A 14895-nucleotide genomic window follows, 5' to 3' on the forward strand; every position below is an offset into this window, starting at 1 on the left:
ACAGGGCTAGTGTAAGATATTCCATTGCGACTCAAGAGTCATGATACACTGAAGTGCCTTTTCTAATGATTGTGTGTGTGTGTGTGTGTGTGTGTGTGTGAGTGTGTGTGTCCCTGTGAGCATGTGTATGTGTGTGTGTGTGTGTGTGTGTGTAAATGTGAATGTGCACTGTGGATAATATTTCAGCCTGGCTGATTAGTTAAGGTTCTGTTTTGAGTCAAAAGCAGATAGACTGCATGTTGAGGGAATGTCGACTTCAACCAGTTTGACTAAACAAAAGGAGGCTTAGCTGATCGTATGAACTTTCTCACTCTCACTGATAGTTCACCTGATGAAAGCAAACACACTTGACCATTTTAGAGCTAAACTCAAGAGCCCCCGAGGTGCTGACAGGGCTTTTGGCCTTAAGTTCTTCAAAGCCATTTTAGTTATAAATGCCTATGACTACCCAGTTTTACACATTTTGTTCCTTGTTCACACTGTAAACGTCAAATTAATACTTGACTTAGCAAGTCATTTGAAAAATGTAGTTAATGTGTTGGCGTTTATATGCCACGCAGTCACCTTATCTATTGTGTGTTTTCCAAAAGCCACAGAAGAGACTGTGCAAGCATTTTCAGTCTCTTCAAGTGAATCCAGCTGTAGCTCCACTTTTCCCACCTCTCAGTGTTTTTTTTCAATGTCAATCAAAAGCCAAAGCTTTGTGCAGACAACCAAAATGTATGTGAAATCAGTTTCAGACTCTCTTTCTCTTAAAGACTGCCTGTAGTAAACACATGCCATGTAATTGAACCAGCCACACAGCTGTTGTTCTCTTCATTTTTACTTCCTATGCTTCATATTGGCCAAGGCCTGACTTTTGTCAGTTTTTTTTTTTTTTTACACAAGAAAGAGTCTGGGTTTGGAATGAAAGAAAGGAAAGATGAGAAAAAACAGTGAGTTGTTGTAATTCATGAAAACAAGACAGAGTGTGGCAGTTGGCTTGAGATTATAGCTTATGTTTTTTTCATGGGGGATGTGTTCTGCTAATGTGTTTTATTCCTCTGTTTATTTTTGCTCCACCTCCCCAAATCTTCCACTTGTTTAGCTCTCCGCTTGCCGCGGCCGCAGTTTTCACACTGCATAAATCATGCATTATCTGTTGGCAGCAGCTGGAGGAGGGAATGTGTGGAGCATGCTCATCAAATGAGTGGTGTTTACGAAGACTCGTCTACGGCATACAATCCACTGTTTATTTGATAAGACATAATCAGGTGGATATTTATGTCTTCATGAATGGGACCGTGGCCAAATGCACTCAGTTGACTTTGGTATAATTAATATTAGTCCTTTTGCGTTCATTCAAATGCCCCCCCCCCAGTTGGTTGGCAGTCCACAACAGGAAGAGAGTCTTGTCATCTGTGGAGAGGGAAAGAGAGAAAAAGTCAGGCCAGGCTATCAGAGAACTGTGTGCCAAGTTGTAACATATGACAATGCATTACCAACTCACAAATCATTGAGAAAGACTTTTCTGTGACAAAAAAAGATGAAAGCTTTTTGGATAAAAATAAAAAAGTCATTGAAACTCTAACCTCTACAGTACCGCAAGAAAGGTAATCGTTTCCTTTGTGTCTCTAATCACATTCATCACAACCGTGATAAGGTTGAGGATAAATTTGCAGTGAAGCATTTAGTTTTATTGTAAGTGACTGGTCATACTTTCATAATTTGCTTTGTTTACTGTAAAAACGTTTTCCACCTCTTCTTATCAGATAAACATCTTTAATGACACATGTGGGAGCCATTAACCAGAAAATAAGTGCGCAAAATCTAAAGAACCTCGCTTTCAAGAGCTTTTTTGGGAGATTAGAACCAATACAGCTAGAGCAGTTTTCCGCATTTACGAAACCACAGCAGTGTGGTGTCTTGAGCAAAATATGTTGAGGAATTCCTCTTTTTGGGGGGGGGGGGGGGGGGTTCTTACAATTACATTCTTAAAAAAACGTGACTAAAAATATGTACCTCTTGGTAAATCAAACAAAACGTACCATGGAAAGCAAGTACGCAAGCCATCCCAGAGTGTTTAAAGCAATAATAAAATAATTACTTTCTGATAAGAAAAATATGTGCGGTAAGGGGGTTTCTCGGAAACCTGTTGTAATCTGAAGTGAAACGCGAAAATGATTCTCCACCCGCAATCTCGAGTTCCCGTGGTACTCCGCTGCTGCCAGAGCACTTGCTTCGTGAGGCTGGCAGATGTAGGTCTGTCTAAAGTCAGGCCAAAACAAACACGCTCTTCCCCCTCGTAACGCAGACGATGAACTGTCATAGGCTCCGGGCCTCTCTTTGCACTATGTCTGTCCATCTGGTCTGTAGCATGAGAAACATAATGGACGCGGGGTGTTCGTGAGAAAGAAGATGGTCAAGTATGGAAAACTGGAATCTCCTCAGACAGCATCTAAAAATGAGAGTAATCCTACAGACATACAGATGAGGTAAGATTAAAAAAAGATGTACATCTGATGTGTTGTTTTTTGTTTTTTTTTTATTCCCCTCTCTAATTTGTTTTGTGTATCCCACTTATCTCCTCGGTAAAAAAAAAATAGCTGACATTCCCTCATTTTACACAGACCAGCAAATCCAAATTTCAAACACTGTCAGGCTCTAATTCAAAAACTGATGTCAGTAACAAAAAGAATCACGAAGAGAAAGCCATCTGAAAGCTCCAACCTGAGATGTCATTCATAACTCAATCACACAATTTTTTGTTTCTACTGTTATTAACACTGCTGTGATATATCTTATGGTCAGCTGTCGCACGCATAAATAATAGGCCAACTCCTAGCTGGAACAAGTCAGTTTCCTTCTCAATCAAGGACCTCCAAAGAAGACTGGAAGATAGAATTAGGTGGACCTCCTGACTCCACAGTTTATCTTTTGGCCTTTAGTTTAGATAGGAGAACCCAGAACAGGTCGCTTTATGTGAACTAATGTTCTCAGACTTACACAGGCGTCTGTTGTCTGTATCAGGCACACAGGCCAATGACGCAGCCCTAAAAGGTCTCCAAAAGGGACCTGCTTATTGAGCATCAAAGAGACGCCACACATTACCCCTCACAAGTCCTGCCAAGACGTAGGGCCACAGGAGAGGCATACAGCTCTCTGTCTCTAGCATTAGTCCAAGTCACTAAAGACACCTTTTGGATATGTTTTAATCGCTCGTTTTGTAGGCCCGAAACAATCAAGAGGAGTAGCAAAGCAGAGATTCAATTAAAAATCGGTGGTTTAAAGATGGATTATTTCAAGTACGCAATGAACAAACTAAAACATGTTGAATAAATTATATTTCAACCGTGAGCTGTTTGGATGAATATACTGCTCTCAATATTTAATTGGTGCGGTGTAGTGAACCTATTCACCCAGCGATGCTTGTTTTAAGGAATGACTTCAGCGAAATATGGAAAAATTTCATTTCCTACTTAGGCAGCCTCTCCAAAAGCATTAATCACTGAGTTTACTTGTTCACGGGCTTTCTGGTGATTGATTGAGGATTTGGTCAGAACAGTTTGACCGTTTATTCACCGTCATAGCAGTCCCCATGATTTCTAAACACTAAAGCCATCAATCAGCACAACTAGATCACTATTTTATCGTCATTTTAACCATAGCCTCTGTATTCGCTTTTAAGCAGGGTATTAATACAGCATATGATCAAATTTTGCAGAAATGCTATGATAGGCAAATGCCAGAAAAATTTAGAGAACCACCGAAGGACATTGTGAAAGAGAGTAAAATTTTGGAGCATGCCGTTCTGGAGTCCTGCTTGTGGGCCTAAAATGTGGCTTGGCGGACATACTATACCACTCTAAATCCACTAACAAATACCCATTCGAACCGTGGACAAGTTTACCTGTGGTTTGGAGAACTAGTGGCCCATACAAATAATCAGACCTCTTGGTTCGAAAGGAAAATTATTATTATTAGTTGTATATTAGTTGTAATAAACCATAAATATGAATTGAAAAGGGAGAAATTAAGATCCCAAGGGTCCAGAACAATGTCCATTCATAAATTAATATGGTGTTTGGACAGGCAGTATCACATTTGGTTTGGCGGGCAAGGTTAATGCATAACAATGGGGAAAATATGCTTGTTGGAAGCATAATATGTGCACATAAAACCCAACAAACACCAAATTCTTCACCACTTTTTGACGTGAAATCAAATCAAGCTTTTTCTCCTGGATTTTTTTTTTTTTTTTTCCTTTGCGTGTCCTGATTTGACATGAATTTGAACAGATATGATCAGGGTTTTGCGTCACGTTTTCGGTTTTAAGAAAGAGCCTTGACTGATCTGCAATCATAGAGAAATTTCTATGAGGACTCTGAGAAGTTAATATCAGCCAATGTGAATGAGCTCTTAAAAACCATCTGTTTATATCTGGCTTTTCTGTTTGTGTGAGGCCACATATCAGAATGTGAATGTAAACGTTGACTGTGATTAAGGTTAATGCATTTTGCAGTTTGAATGTAATCTGCCCGGTCTCCAGAATGTTAACTAGCTAACAGTACTTGAATTATTTGAAATGAATGTTAGCTAGCTCCTATATATAAACTCAAAAGGGAGAGCTATAACTATTATTAAATACTGGCCATCATAAAACAAATGGATCTAACAGCATCATTGATAAGTACCGTCATACAGTACTTAAATAACTGCAATTCATCAGTGTATATTGCTTAACACTGAACATCGCTGGATTCTGTTATGTTTAAAACAGTAGTCTATTATAGTTTATTTTTGGAGGTTATTGAAATAGCAAGGTTGTTTTGTTTGTAAATGTGTTGCTAGGTTTCAGGAAAGCCTGATGAAACACCAGTCACACATTTTTAACCTTTTAAATATTTGTCTCACCAAAATCCTGTGTTACACCTGTGTGGGCAGCTGCTCATCACACTTCCACAACCAGCAGAAGGCCACAGAGGCTTTCCACTCCTTTCTGGGGCACTTCCGGGGGACTAAAGCAATAGGATGCGTTACGCTAATCCACGTAACTTTCGATCAGCTGTTAACAATGGAAAATCAATTGGCACCTTCACAACCATGTGTCCTAGGAGAGTAACAGTGTATCACTAAGGTGCAACTGTTGCCTTCTAAGGACAGATGCACTGTCTGCTTTGTATATTGAGGAGTTTGTCCACACCGAGCTTTGCAGACAAAGATCTTAATAGCTAAATCTGCGAAGACCTCAGCCAAAAAAACGTCCTAAGAAACTATTTCTATTTTAAAAGCTCCGCTGCATGTTACCTGATGTGTTTACCTTGCACTGTCACGAACTTAGGCACCAGGACACTCCTGCTATGGCTTCGTTTAATGACCGTGGCAAGGACAGTCATAAAAAGTGGAAGTCAATCTTCAGCCTCACTCTCGTTTACTGTCTGCCTCATTTCTCCACTCCTTTTCTATTCCAATGGCTCTACTTCCAGCTGATCAAACAAAGAGATTTATTGTTGGAGTTGTTAGTTGTCCTCTTTCGACCACTCTCTTAAAAACGAACAAGATGTTTCAGCTTGTCTTAACCATGGCACTGCTTCACTTCTCTCTCTCTTTCTCTCTCTCTCTCTCTCTCTCTCTCTCTGGCTCTCCCCCTCTCTCTCTCTCTCTCTCTCTCTCTCTCTCTCTCTCCACCAGATGTGTCTGATGTGACATGAGCAGTGATTGCATTTTTATCAAAGATAAAAATTTTATCACTGCAGCAGTATTTGTGTTAGGACACGCAAAATTTGAACAAGTGATCATACACATGCACACACGCACACTCACACATGCGCACGCACACACACACACACACACAAAGGCGCACAAAAGTAATCACATTTGCAATCTTAAACGGGAGTAGAGCTGCATATTACACCTCATTTAGTCACGCCAAAGTTCAAATTAGGCATTTCATTTGAAATGAATATTCTTGTGTACATATAAAGAATGATTAGAAAAATAAATTGAGGCAATAGCATCGCAGAGAATATCAGAGTAGGATTTCTCTTAACTGAAAGGCCTCTACTGAATGACAAATGGACAGGGAATTTGATGTAAATTATGGCAGCCTTTTTTTTTGCCACAGAAGGAATTCCCATCAGTCTTAGAGGAAGAAGACGATAAGATGTTGAAAAAGGTTGATGTTATCTTACCCTGTGCATGAAAGCTATAGCTGCTCTTTTCTCACATAGCTAAGGCTTTTGGATTGAGGGATTGGTAATAAAAAACATCATAAACAATCTCTTGGCATGCTCCATCTGAACCCTAAGTATATCCACAAACATTCAAAAACAATAATTTATGTGGCAGGAGCCTCTGCATACTTGAGAAATTGAATCATGATCCAATTCTTGCTGGCACAAAGACAGAGGATGGTAAGCAGACCCTGAACAATCTGACTATGACAACGCAACATTTGAGGCAAATATGTTTTGCCAAGACAACATTTACCATAGCACCACACAGTGGTGTAAATCACTTAAAAACAGCAGGGGAAAAATAGAAACCATGCGCAGATCATATTAACTGTCTGTACCCTACGCAATTTGGTTGTACCATATATTTTTTTTTCTGTAATAATATGGTATTTCAGTAGAGGGGGGAAAAAAAAGAGCCAGAGGAACACTGGCCAGCATAAACCATACGTTACCAGGTCAAACAAATGTGCTTTGCTTCATAAGGAATTGTGCAAGATTTTCAAAGACAAACCTCTCTCTGAAGAACTGAAAAGAGGGATGGTTCTGGCACCTGTTACCATGGGGACCAGAACCTCTGTCCACAGGAATGCAGAGGCAGAGAGACCCACTACAGAGGCGATCCAACCCTGGACCTGCCCTGGCAGGGCTGAAATGATGAGTTTTCCCCTGTTCTGAAGGGCCCTCCTTTCTCTCTGCCTCTCACATTTCTTATACTCCTTCTCCCTTGCATTAATCTCCTAAATCTCAACCGTTATTATAATCCACATACGCGTTCACCCCACGCACGCGTCAGTTATATACGCCACTGTTTACAGTTTGTGGCAGTCATATCAAAATCGCGAGAAATGAAGCACTTGGAGAAATTCTAGAGGATACAGTGTTTTGTTGCACAGTGACAAATGTGTATTCATCTTAGTCGGGTTTTGTACGAAAGAAATCATCATGCTCACCGTACATTCGATAACACGTGAATTCGCTTAAGAGTGAAGATGTTACGTTGCTCCTTTTTTTTTAATCCTTGTAGAGTGGACCAGCACAGTATGTCCTGCAATAAAGTGTTTTCATATCTCATGCTGTTCATGCTTTTCTTGTATTCTTTAAAACATGACCAAGAGTTAAAAAAAAAAAAAAAACGTTGGCCAACACAGTGTAGTGATGGCATTCTCAGCCAACTACAATATTCCCTCCGATGAGGGCCCCAAGACTTGTAAATTAGAGTGAGGTTCCCCTATGCTCCACTGTGATGAATGGGCCATGCAGGCTAATGGTGTTTTCTAACCGGGCAGGCATCTGCAGAGGCATCGGCACCGCCAAGACTGTCTTGTGGCTCTTCCCCCCATAAATTCAGTCTTTCGCTTCGGTGTAACTGAGGTCAAATCACCTCTGTCTGTCCAAGCCCTGTGAGAGGCATTATGAAAAGAAACTCAGCATGTTTCTTACTGCGAATATGAAGGTGGAGATGTATGCATCAGCATTAAAATGAACTTTCACATCGTGAAATCCCAATGAAAGAATATACTAATCACTTCCTACTTTGGGGGCATAATGAAAAACCTTTTAGAGTATAATTTCTGTCTTGACTTGGTCCCTGTAGGCCAAATGGAGTAACCCAGAATGTTTGAGGAAACACAGACATGAACTTTCGGAATATCGCCTTCGTACTGACAGCTGTGTTGAAAGGCTGAACAGGACTTTGAAGGACATGCTGAGGAAAGTGGTTGACCATGAATAGGGGAAACTGGTGTGTATTGTTACACTTTCTCAATTTTTTTTTTTTTTTATCTGAGAGGTCCAACAAACACCCACAAAAGTCTCTCTACTTTAAATGCCTTCTGAGAGACAGACCCAAGGTCCTCTCCACATTAAAAATGAGGTATGGGAGTGAGAGCCAACAGCTCACCACAGCTTATCTGATCTCGAAACAGAAATACATGGTACTCCGCATGCACGATACGGCATGAAAAAAAAAAAAAGCCTTGTCAAAACAGATAGAGGGATAGCTGAAGCCACGGACACGCAACCACAGGTGGAAAAGACATAGCCCCAAACTAAATATTGACCGTCTGAATGTTGCCACGAAAGCCTGTCCTTAAATACCAAAAGCTGAAGTAGTTTGCAGAGATTAACCATGATGGTCTATCCAGAGTTGAAGTCAATTCATTTTTGATTATGTCAGTAATAGGAATAAATCACTGAGTTGAAATACGGTTTGCTAAAATCCTGAGCTGGGTGTTGGGGCTGTAGCATGCTAGCCATTGAGGAAACTGAGGAATTTAATAGTGAATTAAAAACCCCATTGTTCTGGTACATGTGTCATATAAAATTTGAGTTTTTTTTGAGGAACTCTGAACATAAAATAACCTCTCAAGGCTTCACAAAGTACCGTGAACAAATAACAAGAACATATTAAATATTTTTAATATTTTTAATATTTGATTAATGCACAATGGCATTGTTCAGACCACCTGTGTCTCATTTCATTATAATATATTCTCATGCTAATCTGAAAATTAATTTGACAACGGTAATTAATGATGATGCAAGTTTTTCAACATAGCCTCAGAAAAATCCTTAAAGCATTCCAGCAAAACAGGGAACTTCAAAAGAATATCATTCTCTGACATTTCCAACAACCCCTCTCCAGCCCTCAGCCGCCCAGATGCATGATGTTATAATCTCATTTTCTTTTCATTACAAATGCTGCTTTGCTCACTGCCAGTGATAATTTAGCTTGTCAAAAGCTCCTCACATCTTCTTTCTGTTGTTGGCTTTGACATGAGCACAGAACAGCTCATGACTGAACAATATTAATCAGTAGATTTCATTTTACATCTTTATCTGTCTATCTATCTATCTATCTGTCTATCTATCTATCTATCTATCTATCTATCTGTCTGTCTGTCTGTCTGTCGGTCTATCTATCTATCTACATGTGTATTTATATTTATAACAATAGATAGATTGATAGATAGATAGATAGATAGATAGATAGATAGATAGATAGATAGATAGATAGATAGATAGATTGACAGATAGAAACAGAAAGAGAGAGAAAGAGTTACTGATATGTATAGTGCAAGGAGTTGAAAAATTGTGTGTGTGTGTGTGTGTGTGCACGTGTATGCGTGTGTGTTTGTGTGTGTGCGCGCGCATTACTTTTGTGTAACAGAGGTTATTATCACACACTGCTCCACTGCTAAAGGCCTACAGTGGCCTTTTGGAGTAGACTCCTCTGACTCTGGTCTGCATTAGAACATCTGCCTTTCTCTAGGGTTTGACGTGATATGAAATTTATGTTCCGAGAGTGTTTGCCCCAGCGGTCTGCGCTCGACCGCATCCTGCAAGAAACAATTTTTTTCTGATTTCACTTTTTATCAAGATTATCTACAAAACCCACAAAATTACAAGCAAAACACCATAAACAAAATTATATATATATATATATATATATATATATATATATATATATACACACACATGTATACATATGTGTGTGTGTGTTTGTGTTAGTGTATATACACATATATATAATTCATTTTCTAACCGACCATACAATATCATCTTGTGATGTTTTGTATAAATCTGACATTCAGTCAATATCCCATTTGATTTGAAAGTAACATTGTGTAATAATATTGTAATAACATTGTGCAATATATTTGGATAAAGTGCGGGGCAAGAGCATTCTTACCCGCTCACTGGCTACACCCAAAGTTAAATTAACCACATCCCGCAAGAGTAACCAAATGCGCATTGTCTGATTTATTAGAATACAATGTACTTGTCTTCAGCTGCTTTGGACGTTGGATGGAAAAGAAAAACAAAACCTTGCTTTTGTCTTGATTTCTCTCGTCTGCAAAAACATAGTGCTCACATCCTTTGAATTTCATATAATAACACAAGTGGTTGCAATTCCTTAGAGTGCTCTGTCTTAATAAAACAACTGGTGGATATATGGAATAGCTGTTTCACTCCTCAGAGCACATCAGAGTTTCCTCTTATTATGTATATGTCCATATGTGCTCTCCTTATATTTATCATTTTGATCATTTTAATTGTTATCAAATTGTGATAGCCTCTATTTATTGCTCATTCATGCAATTTTTTTTTAAGTTACTCCTTACTGTTTCACCATGAACTGTGTTCAAAATAGGAGAGATCTGTACTTGGTATTGAAACAAGCTGGTGGTAACAGCCAGTATCGAGAAGTCGACCATGTTCCCGTGTCTAGAAGGCTAGGAGGATATTTACAGAAAATCGTCTTTATGGTGCAGGGTGCAGGGAGTTTGTGATGTCAGTGCAGATGCATGGACAGAACTGTCTGGTAGTGATTTTTCATAAATTTATGGATATGTGGTGAATCTTTATAAAAATGATTCAAGAGATATGTTATTTCAATAGTAAATGTATTTTGCTATTTCACCCAGAATCTGTGCACAAGCAGGTGAGATTCAGTAGCAGAGACAGACAGATTGAAAAGAGAGAGAGAGAGAGAGAGAGAGAGAGAGATAGAGATGTTCTTGCCTCCAGGGTTCATATTAAGACTTGGACCCCCCCAAAGGAGGTAAAAACAACAGTTCGGGAGGGTTGAAACATTTATATATCCTATGCTATATAGCCCCAGAGAAAAAGTTAACCCTCCCGATTATCATTGTATAATTCACACTCTGCTTACCTCATAATCCACCTCATGATTTTAACACATGCAGAATGGATCTGTGAAGAGACGCGAAGACTGTGGAAAATTATGAAGCACTTTAAACACAGTAAAATATTTAAATTACTTGATCTCCTTATTCTACAGGAATGCAAGGTTTTGGAGTGTGTGGAACAGAAATCTGGATTCAGGAAAGAGAATCTCTTGGAAAATGCAAAATAAAAAAAAAAAAATACAAAAAACCCACCCCCCCCCAAAATATTTTCAGAAAATTCAGAATATCAGTGACACTTTTATGGATTTTCTCATGTGTTCTCTGGTTTTATTTGTTAGAAAGAGTACAACCTAATGGTCCTCATATTTGATTCTGGGAAACCTTACTATTCTTTCTTAGAGTTCCATCTCAGAGTAATGTGTTGGATCTGTATCCCGCCAGGTGTTTAAGCTGCCCAATTGATTGGGACTGTTCTCCATCAATAAAAGAATTACTCCACTTAGCCAGGGCTGTGTCTCTCCAATCAGTTCTCATTCCTCTGTTCCTCCTGGCTATGTTTAACCCTGCCAATCATCTGAGGCTTCTCTCCACGCTTTCAAATCAGGAGATCCATGGTTCAACTCACAGTTTGCCTCCTCCCCAACAGACTTTTCATACCTGCCCCGATGGAGGGGCTTGGTATCATCTCATCTCATCTTGTTACGATTACTAAAGCAGCACTCTCTAAGTCTGGCTTCCTTACCTATGCCATTAGGTCTGGAACTAGTCCAGAACGCTGCGGCGTGACTGCCATTTGATCTCCCTAAGTGCTCACAGGTAATTCCCACCCTTACTCGCACACTTCGCCGGTTGCCCGCATCACATATTCAATTAAAGACCCTTGGTTCTGGGTTTTTTTTTTTTTTTTTTTTTTTTCATGCACTATCAGTGGAGCTAGACAGGCCAATCTGCAGGCCGTGCTCTGTCCTTACAGTCCTGGGAGGATCACTCCGTTGCCCAGGGTCCTGGCAGTTCCATCATGAAATGTTCCTGGATCTTGGTCCTCAAGGACATGACTCTTCTCATTTCTCACATCCCTGCTGGTGGAACAATATTCCCACCGAGGTGGGAATAGAAGAGTCTCTCCCTCACATGCTGAAAACACATCTCTTCAGGACGTACCTCAGTACTTGATGTCATCCCTATACGGTATCTCCAAACACCTAATTTCTGACCCTTGTCAAAATTCAGATTGATGTGGTTTCAATTTGTCCCTTTTGATTTAAAGACGTCAACCCTGCGTTTTACGTCAGCGTTTTCAGTATCAGTCATTACACGGGCAGAAGCAAATGAAAACTTGTAAAGACTTGCTTTATGACGGTGACAGCGTTTGCCAACAAACGTAATGCCACAAAAATATGTTGAATCAGTATCTTTTGATGTCTTTGAGAGACTGCAACAAAGACCTGCGTTGGCATTAAGATCTTAGAAAAGTCTAATCAAATATACAAAAATGTGTAGCTAAATGTGAAGCTGAAACAAACTAACTCGGGCCTGATCAAGATGTGTCTCATCATAAATCAACAAAGTGTTTTGGGTTTTTTTCCAATCTTATTGGTCAGTTGTTTTTATGTGACATAGATGGCCCTCTTCCAGTTGCAGTGGACCTACTTACAATCCTGTCTAGACAAAGAGCTAATAGTAGACATTAGAGCACAAATACCTCTATAAATGTCACATTGACATTGGTTAAGACTTATGTTTCAGGATCAGATAGTTCGATATGTTTCAGAGTTAGAGGTTGTATCTCAGATCCAAAAGATAAGGAAAAATCTAGCAAGATGTCCTCCTGAGAATTAAATCACTGAACTAACAAGTCCCATCCCCTTCATACACACACACACACACACACACACACACACACACACACCCATTCAGCCCTATCATGTTGCTTGTTTCCTGCCTGGCTATTTAGGGGCCCGTTGGGGCCTCTATTACTCCATCTATACCTAGCACAGATACACTATAAAGCTGAGTTATAGCTGTCAATTAGTTTATGGTCCCTGAGAGAACTCTTTGATGTGAAATGTCATAGATTGGTCATTTAGGAGTCTACAAAGTCCACCAAGTCAGCCCACCAACAGATAATGCTCCTCAGAGGCTCCACAAGACACCACAAAAAAGGTTTTGGCAATACTAAGTTTGTATTTCAAGAATTAATTTGCAGTCTATTAAAACCATACAAATAACAAGAGATTAAATAACAAAAACCGTAAAAAAAAAAAAAAAATAGAAAGAAAGAAAGAAAGGAAGAAAGAAAGAAAGAAAGAAAGAAAGTAATGCAAAAGCGAAACAGCTGGGATGAATTTAGAAGTGGCAAGAGATCCGTTCCATTTGTTGTTCCTTTGTGTGTCAATTCTGGTTTGTGTGATACGGTTTCTCTTCACTGATCTGCAGCTATTCTGTACAGGATGGGTGGGAATCGACCTCTCCACGCATTAAAAGAAAAAAAAAAAAAAAAAAAAATGAAAGGATACCACGTACCCCTTTAGCTGCAATACAAACCATTTTACATGTCTGCCAACTGGAATCACACTGGAACAAGCAAAACTCGCCTTTCCGAAAAAAGAAAGAAAGAAAAAAAAAAAACATTTTTGAGGCATGGTTAAATGCAAATCTACACATTACGGTATGTAATCGTGACCACAGAACAACTATACATTGTGTTTACATGCAACACTAGCTTGCACATCTCTCTTTCACTCAGGAAATATATACTCTCAATTCTTATGACATAAGAGTGAGACAGGTCACAATGGCAAGTTATGGTTTTCCTATATATATATATATATATATATATATATATATATATATATATACGATTTAATGTGGTTAAGTTAATTTTGTAGATACAACAGAAGTTCTGAAGTCATTCAATAAAAGTGCCATTTAGGAAAATGCTAAAATGCTATAACCATTTAGGAATCAGAAGTACCATTCACAGAGTAGCCTGAGCTGAACAGTTAGCAGGAGGTTACTGTGTCTGACAATCAAGTGCCATCATTACTGGATTTCAATGCTTTTTAGCCAGGTGATAAAATATTCAGGGTTAGCAGAGACTTCCTGCATCCCATGGGGACAATCAAGGATGAACTCAGTGTTTGGGCTGAGAAGAACTCACACTTACTCTAGCCCTGATTGAGTTACACTCAGGTGAAAATGTGTGTGTGTGTTTAAGTTTTTAGTTTCAGTGACTGCACACACACACTGTGAACAGTGAGCAGTGAATTTGTCCTCTGCATTTAACCCATCCAACACACCAGTAGTGAACACACAACAGACGCAGGAGCAGTGGGCAGCATTCCTCTGTGCCCAGGGAGCATTAGGGTTAAGTGCCTTGCTCAAGGGCACACAGCCATGGATGTTGGGCCTGGGAATCGAACCGGCAACCCTCCAGTCACAAGCCTGGTTCTCTAACCTTTAGACCACAGCTACCTGTAAAAGCTGCCATGACCCGGATTCGAACCGGGGTTGCTGCGGCCACAACGCAGAGTACTAACCACTATACGATCACGGCACGCCACCCCTTAGGATTGTCTGTAAACGTGTGCGTGTGTTTCTGTGTGTCTAAGAAGGGAGAGAACGAGATACTAGGCGTATGTTCATATGTCTGAGAGAAAAACAGAGGGGAGAGGAGAGGGAGAGGGAGAGAGAGAGAGAGAATTGAAGCACACCGCTACTTTTTAAATTGAGTGCTAAACTAATCAATATTGATACCAAGTGCTAAACCGAAAGTTGAGCTTAAGTTGTTATTCACTTTTGAAGTTCAGTGCTACAACGTTGTCCCATTGAGAAGCTATGGAGTTTGACTGTGTTATCAGCTGTATGTTCTGCTCCATACTGAGTATTAAACTCCTGCCAAAATCCAGCCATTGTTAGCTGAGTTCGTGTCATGGTGAACATGTGTATAGTAAAAATGAAGTGAATGATCATCACTGATCGTGATTTTTCCACATTATAAAACACCGCTCTTCTTGTCATAGCATAAG

At 39.6% G+C, this 14895-nt stretch overlaps 1 non-coding gene across 1 annotated transcript; it reads right to left on the reverse strand.

Moving 5' to 3' along the window:
- Window positions 1-14351: 14351 nt before the first annotated feature.
- On the reverse strand, window positions 14352-14423 carry trnah-gug (transfer RNA histidin (anticodon GUG)). Its single transcript has one exon. It is a non-coding gene; the product is annotated as a tRNA-His (tRNA).
- Window positions 14424-14895: the final 472 nt, after the last annotated feature.

This window comes from Chanos chanos, chromosome 8 (assembly GCF_902362185.1).
Source record: "Chanos chanos chromosome 8, fChaCha1.1, whole genome shotgun sequence".
Classification (NCBI taxonomy): domain Eukaryota; kingdom Metazoa; phylum Chordata; class Actinopteri; order Gonorynchiformes; family Chanidae; genus Chanos; species Chanos chanos.